This window comes from Acipenser ruthenus, chromosome 2 (genome assembly GCF_902713425.1).
Source record: "Acipenser ruthenus chromosome 2, fAciRut3.2 maternal haplotype, whole genome shotgun sequence".
Classification (NCBI taxonomy): domain Eukaryota; kingdom Metazoa; phylum Chordata; class Actinopteri; order Acipenseriformes; family Acipenseridae; genus Acipenser; species Acipenser ruthenus.
The window spans coordinates 42,215,958-42,236,235 of NC_081190.1; the positions used below are offsets into that span (position 1 = coordinate 42,215,958).

Below are 20,278 nucleotides of genomic sequence, written 5' to 3' on the forward strand. Positions count from 1 at the left end.
TAAACAGCTGGGCTTTCTACTGCCCTGCTATATACCCCCCCCCCCCCCCCCCCCTTGTGCAAAGCACATTTGGCCCCAATGACCACCTCCCCCCTCAGTCTCAAAGTCCCGGAAGAGGGGGAAGCAAGGTGTTTCTGGGGGCGGCCATGGTGGAATGTCCACCGCCCCCCACCTCTTCGTGGCTAACAGCTCCCTCTTCCGGGGCTCCCGCCACACACTATCCAGCAGCAGAAATGCTGCGGTGGAAGCGGATCTCCTGACCTCCCCCCCTTCTTCCTGGCCGGATGCTCCCCTTTTTGGGGCTCCAGCCACCCGATATCCGGCAGCGAAACTGCTGCGGGGGGAGCTGGTCTCCTGACCTCCCTCCACTTCTTCCTGGCCAGAAGCTCCCCTTTTTAGGGCTCTGGCCACCTGATATCCGGCAGCGAAAGTGCAGCTGGGGAAGCTGGTCTCCTGACCTCTCCCCCCTTCTTCGTGGCCAGAAGCTCCCCTCTCTGGGGCTCCAGCCACACGATCTCCGGCCGCGAAAATGCAGCTGGGGAAGCTGGTCTCCTGACCCCCGCCCCTTCTTCATGGCCAGCAGCTCCCCTTTGTGGGGCTCCGGCCACCGTACTTCCTGCCGCAAAAGTGCGGCTGGGGGAGCTGGTCTCCTGACCTTCCCCCCCTTCTTCATGACCGGCAGCTCCCCTCCGTGGGGCTCCGGCCACAACACTTCCTGCTGCCACACAGGACCGGCCTTAACCCCAGGCAAAGCAGGGCCCTCAGTGACCCCAGGCGAAGCAGGGCCCCTTGGCGGCCCCAGGCGAAGCAGGGCCCTCGGCGACCCCAAGCGAAACAGGACCCTCGGGAGGGTACGGCAGCAGCAGCGGACCCTCGGGAGGCAACGGCGGCAGCAGCAGCGGATCCTCGGGAGGCGACGGCAGCAGCAGCGGACCCTCGGGAGGCGACGGCAGCAGCAGCGAACCCTCGGGAGGCGAACTCGGGAGGGGAGCCCCTGGCCATGGAGGCGGCAGCGGGAGCTCCACTTTTCCCTCGTACCCTGTAACTGTAAATGCGGAGCAGCAGGCAGCCCCAGGCGATGCAGAGCAGCAGGCAGCCCCAGGCAATGCGGAGCAGCAGGCAGCCCCAGGCGATGCAGATGTGGCACTCCTGAGCGGAGCGGGCGTGGCATCCCTGAGTGGTGCGAGGCAGGCATCCCCGAGCGGTGTGAGGCAGGCATCCCCGGGCGATGGCGATCTGGCATCCCCAGGCGGTTTTCCCCCTTGCACTGCTCAGCAGCCTATGCAAGGGCAGCTGTGGACCGCCAGCCTCCTGTTCCGGTCTGTCCTGTCGTGAAGGGAGAGGCAGCTCTTGCTCCTCTCCCTCGGGTGGTGGTGGTGGAGGCAGAGGCAGCTCCTGCTGCTCTGCTCCTGGCGAAGGCGGCAGGGGCTCCTCCCCTTCTGGCTGCAGCGGGGGAACCAGCAGGCATGCTCCCTCTGCTGGTGGCGGCGATGGAGGCGGAACCAGCAGGTACTCTCCCTCTGCTGGTGGAGGTGGGAGCGACACACAGTCCTCCCAAGGTGGAGGAGGTGGCACCAGCAGGTATTCTCCCTCTGCTGGTGGAAGCGAGAGCGACAAACATTCCTCCCAGGGCGGTGGAAGTGGAACCAGCAGGTTTTCTCCCTCTGCTGGCGGAGGTGGGAGCGACAACCTGTCCTCCCACGGAGGTGGAACCAGCAGGTATTCTCCCTCTGCTCGTGGAGGCGGGAGCGACAAACAGTCCTCCCAGGGCGATGTAGGTGGAACCAGCAGGTATTCTCCCTCTACTGGTAGATACCTGAGCTGTGGACGTTTGGCCTTCCCCCTCTTAGGCTGTGGACGCACCGACTCCCCCCTCTTGGGCTGTGGACGCACTGACTCCCCCTTCTTGGGCTGTGGACGTTCAGGCTCCTCCCACTCAGTCGCAGGATGTTCGGGCTCCTCCCTCTCAGGCGCAGGACGTGGCCGGGTCTGGTCCACTGCCCAGAACCACTCTGCAGTGTCCCCCACCAGACCCTGGTTCCATGCCTCTTCATACTGGGGGTCCCCGTAAGGGCAGTCCTCCCGGACGTGCCCAAACTCTCCACAGGCGCCACACATGGGAGCCCCTTCCATCCTCCACTGCTCCTGTTTGGCTGCCCAGTCCGGGGGCCCAAACTTAGGTTGCACCCGGGACCACCACCTCTTGCTCTGCTGCTGCTTCTCCTGGCAGCCCTTTCTCCTTTTCCCTCCCATCCTCTCTTCTCACTCTCCTTTTCACTCCACATGTAACAATCAAAAAAATGAAAAAAACTAAAAACTGCAGTACCCTCTTCTGACCTGAGTCCAGGAGGCGCTGGACACCACGCACCATTTGTTTAAATAATACAAAAATAAAATAAATATTTTAAACACAAAACAAAGTGCTCACAGAGCAAAATAAAAGTTCAAACAAAAACAAATCACGAACACAAAATACAAACTGCATAGGTCAGGCTGAGCTATCGTCTTCACTGTTCCTATATGTTTTTCTTAAACTAAAACAAATAAATGCAAAACAATACACTGCACAGGGACGAAGGGGTAACCTGTTCTAAAAATAAATAAATAAATAATACATTTAAACAGCAGGGCTTTCTACCGCCCTGCTACAGCATCTTTCAGTGATGCTTGTTAATGGCAATCATGTGGAATATTATTGTGATCAGCTCCTGCGGTGTGTCTTCATAGTTTAATTTCATGATGAATCCCAGCATGCTGTCTTTTCAGAAAATATAGAGTTTAATATCAGTGTTTTTTGTATTGGACATACAATGACTTTCATTACATGAGAGTAGGTGTTAAAACTTCATGTTGATATTGGACTCAGCTCTCGCCAAGATATGCACCAACTAAGACATAGCTTCTTTTACTGTAAACTAATGTGATCCATCTGCGTTTCCTTCCATCTGATGATGTAGATATCCTTCTGCTTGGTGTTGATGGCTGAAGTGTAATGCTGGCTCCAGGGATCAGCCTATTTTGCCTCCTTTGCGCATCAGCACACACAACGGCTGCAATGCTGGCTCAACCACAGTGGGATCAACCACAGTGCGGCCTCCCTAGCACATCAGCATGACAACCGTCTGGACTGAGCTGAGTAGGGTACTTCTCTGGGGTCTTCAAATGGGCACCTTCAATCCTTGTGTTTCGTCGACTCCTTAAGAGGGCTCGACAGTGATTCTGGCATCCCAGCATCACCCCCCTCCGTCCCCCACTCAGCTAAGCCCATCTTACTTAACTAACTTTACATCAATGTTTTCTTTTTTCTACTGTGGTTAAGGTCCCCAACCAGAATCTTTTCATCTCAACCAGAACCAGTTGCTGCTCCTCTCTGCTGCTTCAGTTCTTCACTATGCATCTGAATACGATGTCTCTGAGAAACCGGGTTGTGGAGTGTGTCACAAATCCTCGACAACCCACCTCCCCTGGGTAAACCTGGACCCTCCATCTTCACTGTTTCAGCAGCTAGTTGAGCGTACCAAAGTTTCTTCCTTTCATACGCCTCATCCACAGCATCCCATGGCACTGTTAACTCTACCAGGTGAACAAGGCATGCTGATCCAGACCACAAGACAATATCAGGTTGAAGGTTAGTGGTGGTAATCTCAGGTGGGAAAATAAGCCGTTGTCCAACATCTACCAGCATTTTCCAGTCTCTAGCAGCTTCCAGTTGTCCTAGACGAGTTTTGGTTTTAATACCTTTTCTTGGTGGTTGCTCCCCTGGATGGAGGAATGTTGTTCTTTCTGTGTCATATATTGCTGACATTGGTGGCAATCTGTTGGTCATGCTGCGCATGTCTTCCAATGCTAAGGCCAAACATCGCAGCACCTGGTCATGACGCCAAGTAAACTGTCCTTGGCTAAGACCCACCTTACACCCTGTCAAAATGTGTCTTACTGTAGCTGGCGATGAACACAAAGGACACCACAGATCTTCTCCTACCCATAGATTAAGGTTTTGTGGTGATGGGAAAACATCATATGTTGACCTGATGAGGAAACCGATCCTGCTCCATAGATCTCGCCAGCCGATCTTGTGTTGTTCCACACTCTCCCATCTCATCCATTCTCCTTGCTTGGCCTGGGAACCTGCCTTACATGCCTCATCCTCTCTTCCTGCTTTTGCACATCGTTGACAACTAGCTTCCTCCGCTGAGCTGGGGCTGCTTTGTGCCATGTAGGAGGAGCTAAAATGAGACCAAGGCCTCCTCTTCCATGCTGTACTTGCCCCATGATATCACTGATAAGAAGGGCAGCCTTTGCAACTTCCACAGCTTCCTTTGTTGCCCACTTTCTTCCAGTTCAACACAGGTGCTGCCTCCCTCACACATCTGTCGTGTGACTCTACCAATGTCATTTCCAATCAAACCTTGGTGCACTTAAACTCCTCGGATAGAGCTGGCAGCTGCAGTATCCCTTTACCATACAGTCCCACTCTACTGAGGCAGCATGGAAGTCCTAACCATTTCCTGACGTATGAACTGATTAACGCTTCCAGCTTCTCTACTGTTGTCAAGGAAACCTCATACACAGTGAGTTGCCACAGAAGTTTTGGCAGTAGACCAAACTGAAAGCATCAGAGTTTAAGTTTGCCCGGTAAAGCGCTGCTGTCTATGCTCTTCAATCCTTGCACTGCTTGTTGTCTCACTTCTCCCACACAAACTGTGTCCTTTAGGTCCCCATCATACCATCTCCCAAGACTTTTGACAGGCTTCTCACCATTAATGTAGAACCTCTTATCCACTATTTTACCTTTAATTATAGAGATGCTCCTTGACTTAGCGGGCCCATTCAATGTTGTTGGTTAGTTTGCCCAGTAACGGATTAGTGCAGGCTACTGTTATAGTCATGATTGTCATGTCATCCATGTATGCTCTAATTGGTGGCAGTCGCATTCCAGAAGCCAAGCGTTCTCCTGCCACTACCCATTTTGACACGGTAAAAGCCAGTGGAGGAATGGTGCATCCTGCCATTATTGCCTTCCACATTTAACAGTGAAATAGGATGAAACTGACCAATACTCGTAGAATCATTTTCTTTGGGTATAAAGACCCCACCTGTTCGGCACCATGCTCTTGGTAGAACCTGTTTTTCTCATGTTATTTTCATCAATTATACTAAATGTATAATTATTTTAAGTATATTTGTGTTTTGAATAAATATGAAATGAATGAATTTACCAATTGCTTTTTCAATTTAATCTACAGTATAGTCAGGGGTGAAAATCGTTTTAAAAACTGGTGCTAATTATCAAATACCGCCCCCCTCACAACTTCGCACAAGACACAAACTTTCTCTCCTGTGTATGTGGATGAGTGTGGGTGGATCATGTGAGTAGTCCAGACCCAATGAGAAACCATCATCACCTATGGTTGCTAAGGAATAAAAAAAAAAAAATTAAAACATGTCTACTGGCACCAGTGAGAAACTATCATCATCTACAGTTGCTAAGGAATAAAAAAAATAAATAAATAAACATGTCTACTGGCACCAGAATTTAATGTTGCTGATGCTATGGTCCATATGCATAAAACTTACCGTCTCCTTTATCATTCCAGCATAAGCTGTGAGATAGGTGTGCAAAGGGGCACAACCCTCCCAAAGTAAAGCCTATGTACATGGAGTACATGCTACTGTACTAATAGTTGTATAAACACAGAGATACCATAAACTCCTACGAAGGCACGCAGCAGCGTTGGTAGCGTGATCATGTGATTATTTCAAATGAAAATTATTTCAAATGCGTGTCAGGCGCGTCAGGTCCAATTTATTTTCACACGCGCAGTTAATTTTAGACGCGCTGATTAAAAGTATTTTTTTTCACAGTCAAACGGGTTTAAAAGGCCCTACATATCAACAAAGCACTCACTAGGCATCTCCAGCCCCGCCCCACCCTTTCGTTCGCTATAGCTTTCACATATGCTAATAAATAATAATAATAATAATAGTCGTACATACCGATCGATCATCTCCTGATCACTCGTTTTATCACCAAACTCCTCAATAATGCATTCCAAGTCATTATTTTATTACTATAATATCTCAAAAAAGCTCTGCAAATGTCTGTGATATTCTCTGAGCGCTGATGCAGTACCATCCAGCTTGTTTCCTTATGACCGACCCTATCTGATGCCAGGGTCAAGTATGACTATTCATGAGATACGCCCTTTTTTTCGGCTTGTCTCGGCTCCTGTCGCTCCCACTCGGCCATTGAATGGTTTTCTTAGATTTTTCCGGCGAAAAAAAACGACTAGAAACCCGGATAGGAATAATTGCAATGTCGGACCAGGTCCAACATAGGACCGCAAAGGGTTTAACTTTGTTTAATTAAGTTATTTATTTTAATTTAAATGTTATCCAGAAGATATGGATAAGTGGATAAGGCTTGAACCTTGGCGAAATGCTAATGACTCGAATGAACAAGGCCAGTCTCTTTCATGCACTAGGTGTTTCTGAAATGTTTCTGAAACATGCGAGGATTCAAAAACAAGTAGACCTACTAAAATGCTGCTGCCGCACCCCCAGTAAAATTTTTTAAAAAAAGATGTTACAATGGTGTCAGGATGTGTGTGGTGTATAAAGAAGTGAAGGTACAAACAGGTTGTTAAAATTACAGAAACAGTTTTAATAAAAAGATCCACCCCCTGTACCAGCAATGGTGTGGGGGTCAAACAGCGGGTTTTCAGTCCCAAATAAAAAGGTTTCACTAATAATAACAAAGTACAGTAAACCACAAGGGCACGGAAAAGTGCTCAGGTTAAGGTACAGGTTGCAGTAGTGCTGTGCAGAGGTAGTGGTGTTCCGGGATTTGTGTGCTGGCTCCTTGGCTGCAGCTTCCCAATCGCTACTCGTCTGCAAGACAAACAAAACAAAGGCACAGCACTCACAGCGTTAGTGTTTCAGAGTAAGGGGCCGTACTCCCAGTGTGGAGTAGTGGTTAGGGCTCTGGACTCCAGACCGCAGGGTCATGGGTTCAATCCCCAGTGGGGGACACTGCTGTTGTACCCTTGAGCAAGGTACTTTACCTAAAAATTGCTCCAGTAAAAACCCAACTGTATAAATGGGTAATTGTATGTAAAAAATAATGTGTAAAAAAAATAATGTGATATCTTGTAACAATTGTAAGTCGCCCTGGATAAGGGTGTCTGCTAAGAAATAAATAATAATAATAATAATAATAATAATAATAATAATAATAATAATAATTGTGTCCCCTTTGTACTGCCAAAATCCTCTGCCTGATCAGCCCAACGCCACGGTCTATCGAATCGCCACGTACCCCCCAAGCTGATCACAATGGAGTTGTTTAGCCGTCTTACAGCTACGCCCTTTCACCACGATGCCAGACTTCCGGTTCCGTCTTACCATCGAGTCGGCCCATCCCTGTGAAGGCATACCACCAACTTTACCTAGCGCCCTTCCTGGTCGGGAGGTAGAGTTACAGCTCAGATTCATTCTCTTGTTCACAGGTGGGAAAAAGACATTTTCAAGAGGAATGGATTAAAACGGGCTTGTCTTTGATGAAGGGAAAAATAAAGTTATTTGCAAATTCTGTTCTTTGTGCGAGAAGCAAAATATGTTTACATTTTTTAATGAAGAAAGAACAAGCCTTCATCTAGGTAGGTTTTGATAAGTGGAGAAAGGCAAATGAGTGATTCTGAAATCACAAAAAAAAAAACATGTGCCACAGGGAAGCAACATAAAAAATTAAGTAATTCGAAAGCGGTGTAACTGTCTGCTTTCAGATGTGAGACCACAACATGAAACAGATGACACAAGCCCGGGATGCTCTTTTTGCTATTTTTACAAGCATTACCTATCCAGCTTGACAAGGTTTAGTGGTTCGTGGCCATAGTGACTTGAATTTGAATTTAATTCAGCTACTAAATCTCCAGAGTCAGGATAACATTACATTGAAGCAGTGGCTTCAAAGGGAAAAGTAATTCAAATGGTTGTCGCTTGATGTTCAAAATGAAATTATGCACATCATGGCCCAGGATGTCTTGCAAGCAATTGTTGTTGATGTGAAAGAAGCCAATTTTCTTCCTGTTGTGGTTGATTGACCAACTGAGCTTATGAAGAATGCATGGGACAGCTGTGAAGATTTTGCAGGGTTTTATGGAGTTGAATGCACCAATTCAGAGATGCTTTTCTCAGTACTTAACAACACTTTACTGAGGTTAGGTATTTCTTGGTCTGACTGCCGTGGACAATGCTACGATGGGGCTGCCAACATGTCAGGGTGTGTATCTGGTTTGCAGATAATCCAGGGTCGAGCCATGTTTGTGCATTGTAATGCATACTCTCTGAATCTGGCATTTCAAGATGCCTTTACATGTGTGCTTGATGGTCGAGACATTTTGAACCTGATGAAAGACTTAATAGTGAGGATAAAGGGATTGGCATGGTTTGAATCGTTTCATACTCAAACAGATGGACAGGGCAAGGTGCCTCAAGGATTACACCCATTGTGCCCAACAAGATGGACAATGTGGATTCAAAGTCTAATTGAATTTCTGACAGATTTTTTGAATAAATCAACTGGAGACGGCACGAAGAGCAGTGGATTTTTGAAATACTTGCAGACATTTTTTTTCACATTGCAAAAACTAGTTGAAGTAATGGGCCCAATTAAGGAAAATAATACATCTATAAAAAATCCAAAATTATCTCCAGCTGATATTCTTTCCAGGAAATGCAGCAATGATGCCTTGAGAAATTCTTTGAAGAGATAGTGTGATGTTGAAAATCAATTCACGAAATTGGTGATCCAAAATGGTCACAAAGTCAACATCCCCCAAAGAGATTAGAAGGGTCTGAACCCCATTAAAATTTTAACGCCCAAGGATTTATTTCGGCAATTAGGTAGCTATCTCACATGTGTAAGAAACAGATTTTCATTTGAGGGGTTTCAGCAAGTGACAAAGCTGGAAAATATTGATTGCCATTGTTAATTCTGTACAGTGCAACAGAACCCTTACCAACACAATTGCTAGAGTTGATGTTGATTCAGACTGATTGGCTTTGCATTTAAAGATGCTGGTTGACATTTGCATTGATTGGAAAATCACTGTAAATCAATGGATGACATAAGAAACCTGTTGATAACAGAGCCCAACCTCCAAGGAGTTTTGTGTGAGACTGTAAACTTGCTCAAGTTTTTCTATACTTTGCCCATGACAACATGCACAGCAGAACAATCTTTCAGTGGCTTGCAACGCCTTAAGGACATGTGCTAAGGACATACGTGGTATGTCCAATTGAAATTCATGTTTTTTTCACTCGGGGTCGCTCATTGAGGATATATTACATAACACATTCAGTCATTGGCTTTAATTTCACTATATTTCACTGACAAAATATATTTAATGTGACGCAGTTATTAAATGTAATTTACAGCCCATTTGAACGCAAGCGGTGGCTATGTTTGGCTTGTACTGTGAAACATCCCGAATGAATTTAAAACAGTCTGTGCGTAACTTTCGTTTTCTTTTCAATGAGGATTGATAATAAAAAAAAGTTTACCTTTGATTAGTAGCTGTTTTATTGACCTATGTTTCATGAAATTAGCAGTAACATCTGCCTACTGTATTTGACTACATCTTGTTTTGTTATGACGGTAGAGGAAGATACTTCCTGCTCTTGGCTGTCATCACATGACACCATTGTAATGTATCACGTGTGTGGGAATGCTACAAGTCTCGATTTTTTTTTTTAAGGTGCGATTTGTTTAGGGAAGGGTGGTTTTTCATTTTCTACTTAAATCAAATTTGTTTTTCTCATATCCCTGTTTCATAAAATCGTTTTTGCTCCATAAATTAAAAAAAAAACAAAAAACTTTACATTATTATAAAAAATATATATTGTACTGTCATTTGTGAGGAGGACTGGCAATAAAAATTTCTTTTTAAAAAAAAAAAAAGAATAATTATCTCCTCTCCTCTCACAACATAATAGGATATAATTGTATTATCAATTTTCTACTGTGACAGCATTGTATATTTCAGATCAGATTCTTTTTCTTATTCTGCATTTTGATTTTTTTTCAGTTTTTTTTTTTAACTGTTTTGATTAGTATTTATTGATTTATTTTAGGTTATATATTTTCTACAATTTTACAGTAATTAAGGATTTGGGGGAATACATTTGGAGGGAAGTCCAGCAGTAGTGAGGAAGAGGAGCCAATGGTCATTGAGCCTGAGCCCCTACCAGAACAGGGTACAGTAGGTCCTGGACCAAGGGGTGGTGGATTTCAGCCACTCTACAATTGGACCCCCCCTAACAACATCCAGCCTCAAATTCCACCTTTTTCTGGTACACCTGGTACTAGTTGTTCATCACTGATGACTTTGAGTATTTGGTTATTCAGACCAATTTGTATGCCAGCACAATATGGGAGCAACCTGGGGCGATATTCTAGGGTACGCAAATGGGTCCCCACTAATCTAATTGAAATGAAAAAGTTCTGGAGTTTATCCCTTCTGATGGGACTGGTGAATAAACCTAGAAATTATTTATATTGGTCCACTGACCCTGTTCACGCTTGCCCAATTTTCCCTGCCACCATGAGCCGGGACAGGTTCCAATTAATTTTACATTTTTTTACACTATAATGACAATTCTAATGCTCTCCCAAGGGACCATCCTGAATTTGACAGACTCTTCAAATTTGCATCCCCTTCTCGATCACCTACAGAATAAATTTGAAGAGACAGCATGGGAGTGACATCGTGTGTGAAGTGCATCGTTTTAAAAGTGCAGAGCAGTTAGAAGCAGTTAATTGCTGTCATCAGAAAATACATTAATTGGGAAATTAATGCAGCTTAAATTCTAACAGCTGCATGTCTTTTTCTGAGCACAAACTGAAACTCAAAGTGCAGAGCAGTTATAAGCAGTTTGAAAGCAGATTGACAGCTGCAGAAACTCAACTTAAAAACTTACAAATGCACCTCTAACAGACTGAAAGCCACCAGAGAGATAGAAGAAGGTCAGAACAGCTGGGTTCAGGTAGGCAGAAGAAACTTAGGCAAACACAACCACCAGAAATCAAAATATCCAACAAATTTAAGCCACTTCAAAATTTAGATGATCAAAACCAACATCAAGAGAACAAATGGAACAACATCCAGAAAAACTATTAACAGTGGTGGCCAGACAGCAAAAATAAGGAAAGTCATGATTGTTGGGGACTCCATTTTGAGAAACACAGCAAGTCCAGTTCACAGTCTGGACCCCCTTAATACAACAGTGTGCTGTCTTGCAGGAGCCTTTGTCACGCACATCACTGAAAATGGGGACAGGCTCCTAGAACGAACAGGAGATGACCCGGTACAAAAACAGGCCCGGTAAAAAAAAATCCCTGCAAAAGAAATTCAGAGAGCTAGGAAGGAAATTAAAAGACAAGACCAAAACTGTGGCATTTTCTGGGATACTACTGGCACCTTGCAAAGAAGCATACCGACAGCTGGAAATAATTAATCTAAACGCATGGCTGAAAACATGGTGCACACAGGAAGGCTTCACCTTCCTTGAAAATTGGACCACGTTCTACAACAAGAACTATCTATATAGGCGGGTAGGACTGCACTTAAATAAAAAGGTAACCAATCTACTCGGAAAAAGGATCCTCGAGGAGGTTCAGAAGCATTTAAACTAGAAATGAAGGGGGGAGAAATCAACACAAAAACAGAAGGGAGACTACATCAAAACAAGGGCAACAACTAAGATAAGACAGCCATTAAATGTATTTATCTAAATGCTAGAAGTCTCAGAAACAAAATTTTAGAACTTGAAGCTACTGCACTAACAAGTAACTACGATGTGATAGGTGTTACAGAAACTTGGTTATCCGAGATGGAGATGAATATAATATTAGTGGGTATACACTGTATAGGAAAGACAGGCAGGACAGAAGAGGCAGAGGGGTAGCGCTATACATAAGAAATCGTCTTGAAGCCCAGGTGTTAAATCTGGAAGATAAAAACAATGCAGAATCAATATGGGTCAGAATAATGGACACAAATTCAAAGGGCATAATAATAGGGGCATGCTATAGACCGCCAAATTCAGGCACCAAGCAAAATAATCTGTTATACAATGACATTAGAAATGTGTGCAGCAAAGGAGATGCCATATTAATGGGGGATTTCAACTTCCCCCCATATAAAATGGGAAATCCGGGTGGGGAGCACGAAATATGAAATTGAAATGGTGGAAATGACAAATGACTGCTTCCTAAAGCAATTTGTCAAGGCACCGACTAGAGCGGAGGCATGCCTTGATTTAGTCTTTTCAAATAACGAAGACAGGATAACTAAAACAGAGGTCAGAGAGCCATTGGCAAACTCAGACCATGAAATGGTCTCATTTGAAGTGTTTTTTAAAACCCCCAAAGTAATGACTAAAACTAAGGTTTACAATTTTAGGAAGGGAAACAGAGACTAAAAGAAGTAGATTGGAGTAAAATAGAGAAAACATCCACAGAAATAGGATGGCTTTTTAAAAAATATAGTCCTAGAGGTGCAAAACAATTACATCCCAAAAGTAGACAAATCTAAATCTAAAACAAAATTGCCAAAATGGTTTAATAGATCAATTAAAAAAATATTCAGAGAAAAAAGGCACTTTACAGAGAGTTTAAAAGGGACCAAGAACAAAGTACACAGAAAGAGTACTTGGAACTGCAAACACAAGTCAAAAAGGAAGTTAGAAAAGCCAAGACAGAGATTGAAATGAGCATTGCTAAGGGGGCTAAAACCAATTTCAAAAAGTTTTTCCAATATTATAACAGCAATAGAACAATTAAAGAGGAGGTAAAATGTCTAAGAGATAAATAGCAAAATCATAGATCAAGAGAAAAAAAATAGCAAATATATTATTACTTTTCACAAGCTTTTACAAAGGAGGATACGGGCAACATGTCAACCTGTTCATCCAATTTTAAATAACTTTAGCATAACAGAGGCAGCAGTGTTAAAGGGACTAGGAGCTCTAAAAATAAACAAATCCCCTGGGCTGGATGAGATCCTCCCAATAGTACTCAAAGAAATTACATTTACAAACCGCTAATCAAGATCATGCAACAGTTTCTTGACACAGGGGTTGTACCGACAGACTGGGGAAATACAAACTACAGACCAATAAGCCTGACTTCTATTATATGTAAACTTATGGAAACTATAATATGGAAACTATAAAATGGAAAATTACCTATATGGTACCAGTATCCTAGGAGACAGTCAGCATAGTTTTAGGAAAGGGAGATCGTGTCTAACTAACCTGCTTGACTTTTTTGAGGATGCAACATCAACAATGGATAACTGCAAAGCATATGACATGGTTTATTTAGATTTCCAGAAAGCTTTTGACAAAGTCCTGCATAAAAGATTAATTCTCAAACTGAAAGCAGTAGGAATTCAAGGAAATGCATGCACATGGATTAAGTAGTGGTTAACATGTAGAAAACAGAAAGTATTGATTAGAGGAGAAACCTCAAAATGGAGTGAGGTAACTAGTGGTGTACCACAGGGATCAATATTAGGTCCTCTGCTATTCCTAATCTACATTAATGATTTAGATTCTGGTATAGTAAGCAAACTTTTAAATTTGCAGACGACACAAAAATAGGAGGAGTGGCAACACTGTTGCAGCAGCAAAGGTCATTCAAAATGATCTAGACAGCATTCAGAACTGGGCAGACACATGGCAAATGACATTTATTAGAGAAAAGTGTAAGGTACTGCACGCAGGCAATAAAAATGTGCGTTATAAATACCAAATGGGAGATACTGAAATTGAAGAAGGAATCTATGAAAAAGACCTAGGAGTTTATGTTGACTCAGAAATGTCTTCATCTAGACAATGTGGGGAAGCTATAAAAAAAAGGCCAACAAAATGCTCAGCTATATAGTGAAAAGTGTTGAATTTAAATCAAGGAAAGTAATGTTAAAACTTTACAATGCATTAGTAAGACCTCATCTAGAATATTGTGTTCAGTTCTGGTCACCTCGCTACAAAAAGGATATTGCTGCTCTAGAAAGAGTGCAAAGAAGAGCGACCAGAATTATTCCAGGTTTAAAAGGCATGTCATATGCAGACAGGCTTAAAGAATTGAATCTATTCAGTCTTGAACAAAGAAGACTACGCAGCGATCTGATTCAAGCATTCAAAATTATAAAAGGTATTAACAATGTCGACCCAAGGGTCTTTTTCGACCTGAAAAAAGAAACAAGGACACAGGGGTCACAAATGGAGATTAGATAAAGGGGCATTCAGAACAGAAAATAGGAGGCGCTTTTTTTACACAGAGAATTGTGAGGCTCTGGAACCAACTCACCTGTAATATTGTTGAAGCTGACACCCTGGGATCCTTCAAGAAGTTGCTTGATGAGATTCTGGCATCAATAAGCTACTAACAACCAAACGAGCAAGATGGGCCAAATGGCCTCCTCTCGTTTGTAAACTTTATTATGTTCTTATGTATCTGTGGATGAGTCCTTCCTTCTATTCAAGGGGAAGCTCATTTTTAAACAGTATATTCCAATGAAAAGTGCCAGTTATGGGATTAAACTGTACAAACTGTGTGAGAGTTCCACTGGGTACACTCATCGGTTCAGAGTGTACACAGGGAAAGACTTAGGCACTTTGTTCTGCACCTAACTTATCACATGCTGTCGATTTCACAAATGCTACAGGTTAAAGACAGGTATCTATTTCTGGTCAAAGAAAATACCAAGTACCCTGGAAACCTGGAGTGCACATTCATCAGATTGAGCCACCTGGCTGCACCCCATGGTTGAAGGCTTGAATTTCAGCATGGTATCACGGGAATCACACATTTTCCAAGTTGCTCCCACATATCTGCAACTTTCAGTGCAGGACACCAAGCTACTGTATTTTTCACCCAATTTAGAATGCCTGAAACGCTACAACAATCTCTAAAGAAGTGGGTGTCAGTGACCAAAGCACTATGTGTCGCATTCTGAGTAGTTCTGCTTAAAATAAATAAATTTTAAAAAAAGTAGTGCTGGATATTTTAAGTGTCGCAAGACTTTATTCTCTCGTACGTGATTCTCGGCCACTATCTTCAAGCATTATAGAAACTCAGTACACTGCAGTATAAGCAAATAGTTTTGAAAAAAAATATGATATTAAGTCTATCTAGGTGTTGTTTTGCAAGCGGTGACTTTTGCTTTAACTCTTAAAACTCAGCCCCATTCATTTTGGGGCGCCAGCACACCGAAGGTCACGCACTACGCACATATTACTCAGGCACCGTAAAAGCCACCTACCTGGTCATGGCTTGTTTAAAAGTACAGACTCCGGGCTTTCCAAAGACGTATTCAGTGTGTGTATGCAGTACCTCCTAGCCAGAACTACGACTGCCTGTCATTTTATACCGACACTGCCACCATCTGGGAGTAAAGCAAGGCCAAAAACAAATAGTGCCGTGTATGTTCCCACATGGGCATGCGGAGGGATACACTATACTACTGTCTGCACTGTCCCTCTCAGCCAGGCCTCTGTTTGGAGGAGTGTTTTGAAAGGTACCACATGGTACATGAGTACTAGAATGACTAAACCCCAGAACAAACTACCATGACCAGTAACAAATGTAACAAAAGGTACTAAAAGTTACTGCCATGCAGCAACATTAACTTGTGGAAGGGGAAAGTTCAAAGTGACCTAGTCTCAGTCTAGGACCTATAGACACCTGACAGACTATAGAAAGTTGCACATATTTGGTATTTCTGAATTCAGGACACTCAGAACAATCCAGAAACAGTGTCTTTTTAACAGTGAAACAAAAGCTGTTAGATTCACAGGTCCAAATATAAGGAAAAAAAGTGACTTTTACGATATGCAGTGACATTACCTCAAAATTGCAGAAGGACTATGGGTAACACCCCATTGACACATAAGGTCATGTTACCCACTTATAACATTTATATCTTGTGCATTTTCAGAAAATATATACTTATATAGACTTATCTTATTCTTTGATGGAGTAGTGGCCATTTGAAATCAGGGTGGGTACAATAGACAGCAGGCTGCATTTTTCAAAGTGGACAGTTCAAAGTGGCCTGGTATCTGTCTAGAGCATGTAACCCCCCCAAAATGAAGATCTCCACATAGGCACAGGCACATCCAGCATCTTTTCTACATTCTTACACCAAACATTAGCATTTTAGGGACTAAATGTGATGCAGGTGTATACATTTTATTTTGTTTACAATAATAGCTGTATTTTTTGGTCACATGTCCAAATAAACCACAAAAACTTGGCACCAATAGAAACTTCAGAGTCTGACAAAAATATTATATATATATATATATATATATATATATATATATATATATATATATATATATATATATATAGTTTGCCTGGGGTACCTGAAAAGGAACAGAGTAATTTTGATGTAAGCCATCAAGAATGTACATTTCTAATATTGTACACATGTTAGTGGGAGTGATAAAACCTGACTAAGAGATGAAGGCACAAATAATTAAGGGAGGAATGTGATCAAGACACAGGGAAGCAACATGGTTTTTGGGGAGTCTGAACAGGAGAGAGTTGTGCAACGGAGGTCTGATGCTTTGCTGCCTGCAAGTGAGGAAGACAAGCTAGCTAGTAAACTTAATAAATCGCCTACCTGTAAATCGGCCCGTCGTCAATTGTACTGGACTGCGCTGGAATCCCTGTTCCTGTCCAGATCAGATCCCTTGCCTGATTGAAGCCGACAGCTTCAACTTCAGAGAAGGGATTGGTTTGTGAGTAACTGCTGTGAGCAGGCCCTCAACACTTGCTGATACAGTTAGTGAAAGAAAATGAAATAAATTGTGAACTGCAACATAGACTCTTCCTTATCTAGTAAGAGTCGGGACTGAACCATAGTCTACTTTGATAGTATCCTTTAATTTAACATTCTTTGCTGTTTCTTTCCCCTAACCTTGTTAGTCAGGTTTAGCTGAGTGGAGGCATCACCATTTGTTGCTTGTATGGTTTGGTTCCACTAGGCTAAATTTTCAATTCTTATAGGACAGAGAATTTGGAGAGGTAAATACACCACACGTACCCTATTGCTTAACTCTATAGAATTGTATGTAAAAATAATGTGATATCTTGTAACAATTGTAAGTCGCCCTGGATAAGGGCGTCTGCTAAGAAATAAATAATAATAATAATAATAATAATAATAATAATAATAATAATAATAATAATAATAATAATAACCCAGGTCCCATAGCTTTCCCTGAAGAGAAAAACAAGCATCTGGGAGAAGTGAGGTCACATCAGCATAACTGTAAGGAATGCTGTCGATTATAACTGTTTTGAAGTTGACCTTTTTCTCCCCTCAGAGTAATAACTACACTTTTCTTTACAGTTCTAACTAGATTGGACGGCTAAGCCATTTACCAATTTCAAAATACAAATACACACAAAAAGGTTTACACACTACCTTTTTTTCCCTGGCTTTACACAAAGCCTTTTTTTCTCTTTCACCAACAGCCTCTTGACTTCCCACAGACTGCCCTGAACAAACATTTCTGTTCTGCTTTATACTGTATGATCCAGTGGGTAAAGAAACAGGCTTGTAACCAGGAGGTCCCCGGTTCAAATCTCACCTGAGCCACTGACTCATTGTGTGACCCTGAGCAAGTTGCTTAACCTCCTTGTGTCTTTCAGGTGAGATGTTGTTGTAAGTGACTCTACAGTTGATGCATTGTTCACACACCCTAGTCTCTGTAAGTCGCCTTGGATAAAGCCGTCTGCCAAATAAACAAATAATACATTTAGAGCCAGATGAACCTCATCCTGGCTCCCTCCTGTGGCATTCTGGGGGGTGTAGTTCTTTTGCCCCTCCTGGACTAGATTTTTCTCTCCTCCCCCTAATCTGCCACATATGTTATATTAATTTAGTATTTACGCTACACCAGGGATAAAGAAAGTTAAAGAAGTGCTCTCCCAAAGTTCTTGACAAGTCAGCACTTATGGGTGCCAGTAATAGTGTTTAATGGGACAGTAATTCATCGAGTGATGCATAAACACCATTTACTGTCAATAAACATCACTCATCATGACGTTAGAATAACTTGCCCTTAGAGATCAATTTTCACATTAACATATTATTCATGTGATTCATAAATCTGTATTGTGCCGTTAATTGACACTTACCGGCATCATAATTACCACGTGCCTCAGACCAGGCGGACAATGAGATACGCCTTAACGGTATAATTTCCTAGCATCTGTGTTTAGGAACATGTATTTAAGCCAATGGCAATAAAAAAAAAAAAACATTTATGTTTAATTATCCAATAATTAGGTCATTTAATTATTTAATTATTTGTAACACATACCATGCATTGTTAATTCATCTGAAGAAGATAGTCTACTTTCTGTTTGGTTTGTAGCCTGTTCAAGTCCTGCCATATTTTTTAAGCCACAGACCCTTATATTTCAGAACAGCTGGCCTGCGTTGACAAGTACGTCTTCTTTTAATACTGCGAGTTACTGGGGGAGTGAATGTAGGTTTTCTTAACCTCTCACTCACATCCAGCACCTTTAGTACAGGAGTCCATTGCTATACAGACACCATTATGCCGTACATTCTGATATGCCCCCGATCATAACCAATTTAGTGTGATGCTAGGAACTGCATTATCCAAAGAGACCCACAAAAAAAAAAAAAATGACTGTTATACTGACTGGATGAAAATAAACACAAGAACAGATACAAGTAGCTACTAAATCACTAACATTAAGAACATTATTAAAAGAGGTGGTATAAACTAATATTCTAGTTTAAACCAGAGTTGCAATGAGTCACCAAAATTGGGACTCGAATCGCGTCATTGGGGAGTAAAGACTTGAGTCGAGTCTTTGACATGCCAAGCTCGAGTCGAGTCACCAATCTGGCTCGAGTCACTTAGAGTCATTAGTTCTGACCAGTGCTTAATTTGTAAAGAAAGAGGTGCCGGGGCGCAAGCAATGACAATAATACCATTCTTAAGAACTGCACATTCAAAATCATAACAAGTTTATTTGAAAGAGTATTGTATGTACTAGTGTTAGATGTTTACATTCACATATTCTGCATCATATACAAAGTAGTCCTATTTATTGCCCAGAGGGCGGACTACACCGACTGCTCAGTGGAGAAAAAATTCAGTTTAGCACCTCTATAAAGGGGTGCTAACAAGACTGGGCAATAACTAACAAACAGAAAAAACGGTCAAAAAGGACTGTAAATTAAATAAGCAAAACCAAAGGGGAGGTGGTACAGAGCACACCCCCTAGAGCCCACTGGTCAACAAAGGTGGCCATGTCGCCAGCGGACTCCGCGTGGGCGTGCTCCAACTTAACCCGGGATCGGACAAGGGCCCCGAACATGGCCCCACAGTCAAAGAGACCCTCCCCGATCATCTTACACTTCCTGGTCTTGTAGATGGCGAGTCTAGCAAGAGCCAGGAGCAGATTCACGAGGAGGTCCCTCTTCTTGGTGGAGCCATGAACAGGGTGCCCGAATATGAGGAGGGTTGGGGAGAAGTGCAGCCAGAACTGCAGCAGGAGGTTCTTTAGCAGCAAAAAGAACGGCTGCAGCCTGGCGCACGAAAAATAAATGTGGCTTACCGACTCGGATTGACCGCAGAAAGGGCATGCGGCGTCCGAGACGGTAAAGTGACGCAGGATCTCTCCTGACGTGAGCGCTCCGTGCAGGACCCTCCACCCCAAGTCCCCAGCTCCCCTGGAGACCAGCGGGGAGTACAGGGCCTCCCACTGGGGACATATACAAAGTAGTAGTACGTGCAGAAAAAAATAATTAAAGGCAACCGCAGGACAAATAATAAATAAATAAATAAATAAATAAATAAACAAAAGCCTGTATACATGTTTTGTTATGGTTTTGCATTGAAATGGTTTAAAAAAACAAACAAATTAAAAGGCATTCCGAGGACTCTAGAAGGACGACATTGATTAAAAAATAAATAAAAAACACACCCCAACATGAACGTTGGTTTGACCCACGGTCTACACTATTATCAGTGATGCGTATGCAACGGAAGCCGCTGGTAGATTGCAAAAACGTTTAATTAAACTTAGGCTAGGTAGTTGTTATCTTAGTATGTTTTTATTCTCTATTAATTAAATTATATTCATTGAAAAAGGCAAGAGAGAACCAGATCGTTATTTTTTATTGTTTTGGTTTAATATAATATAGCAGGCTAATGTTCC

General features: G+C 42.6%; 1 long non-coding RNA gene across 1 annotated transcript; it reads right to left on the reverse strand.

Annotated features, from left to right (window-relative positions):
• Positions 1–6,816: 6,816 nt before the first annotated feature.
• On the reverse strand, positions 6,817–17,790 carry LOC131705125 (uncharacterized). The gene is made up of 3 exons (XR_009310202.1): positions 17,668–17,790; positions 16,695–16,791; positions 6,817–6,891 (listed from the first exon to the last, which is right to left on the reverse strand). It is a non-coding gene; the product is annotated as an uncharacterized LOC131705125 (long non-coding RNA).
• Between the last annotated feature and the right edge of the window lie 2,488 nt (positions 17,791–20,278).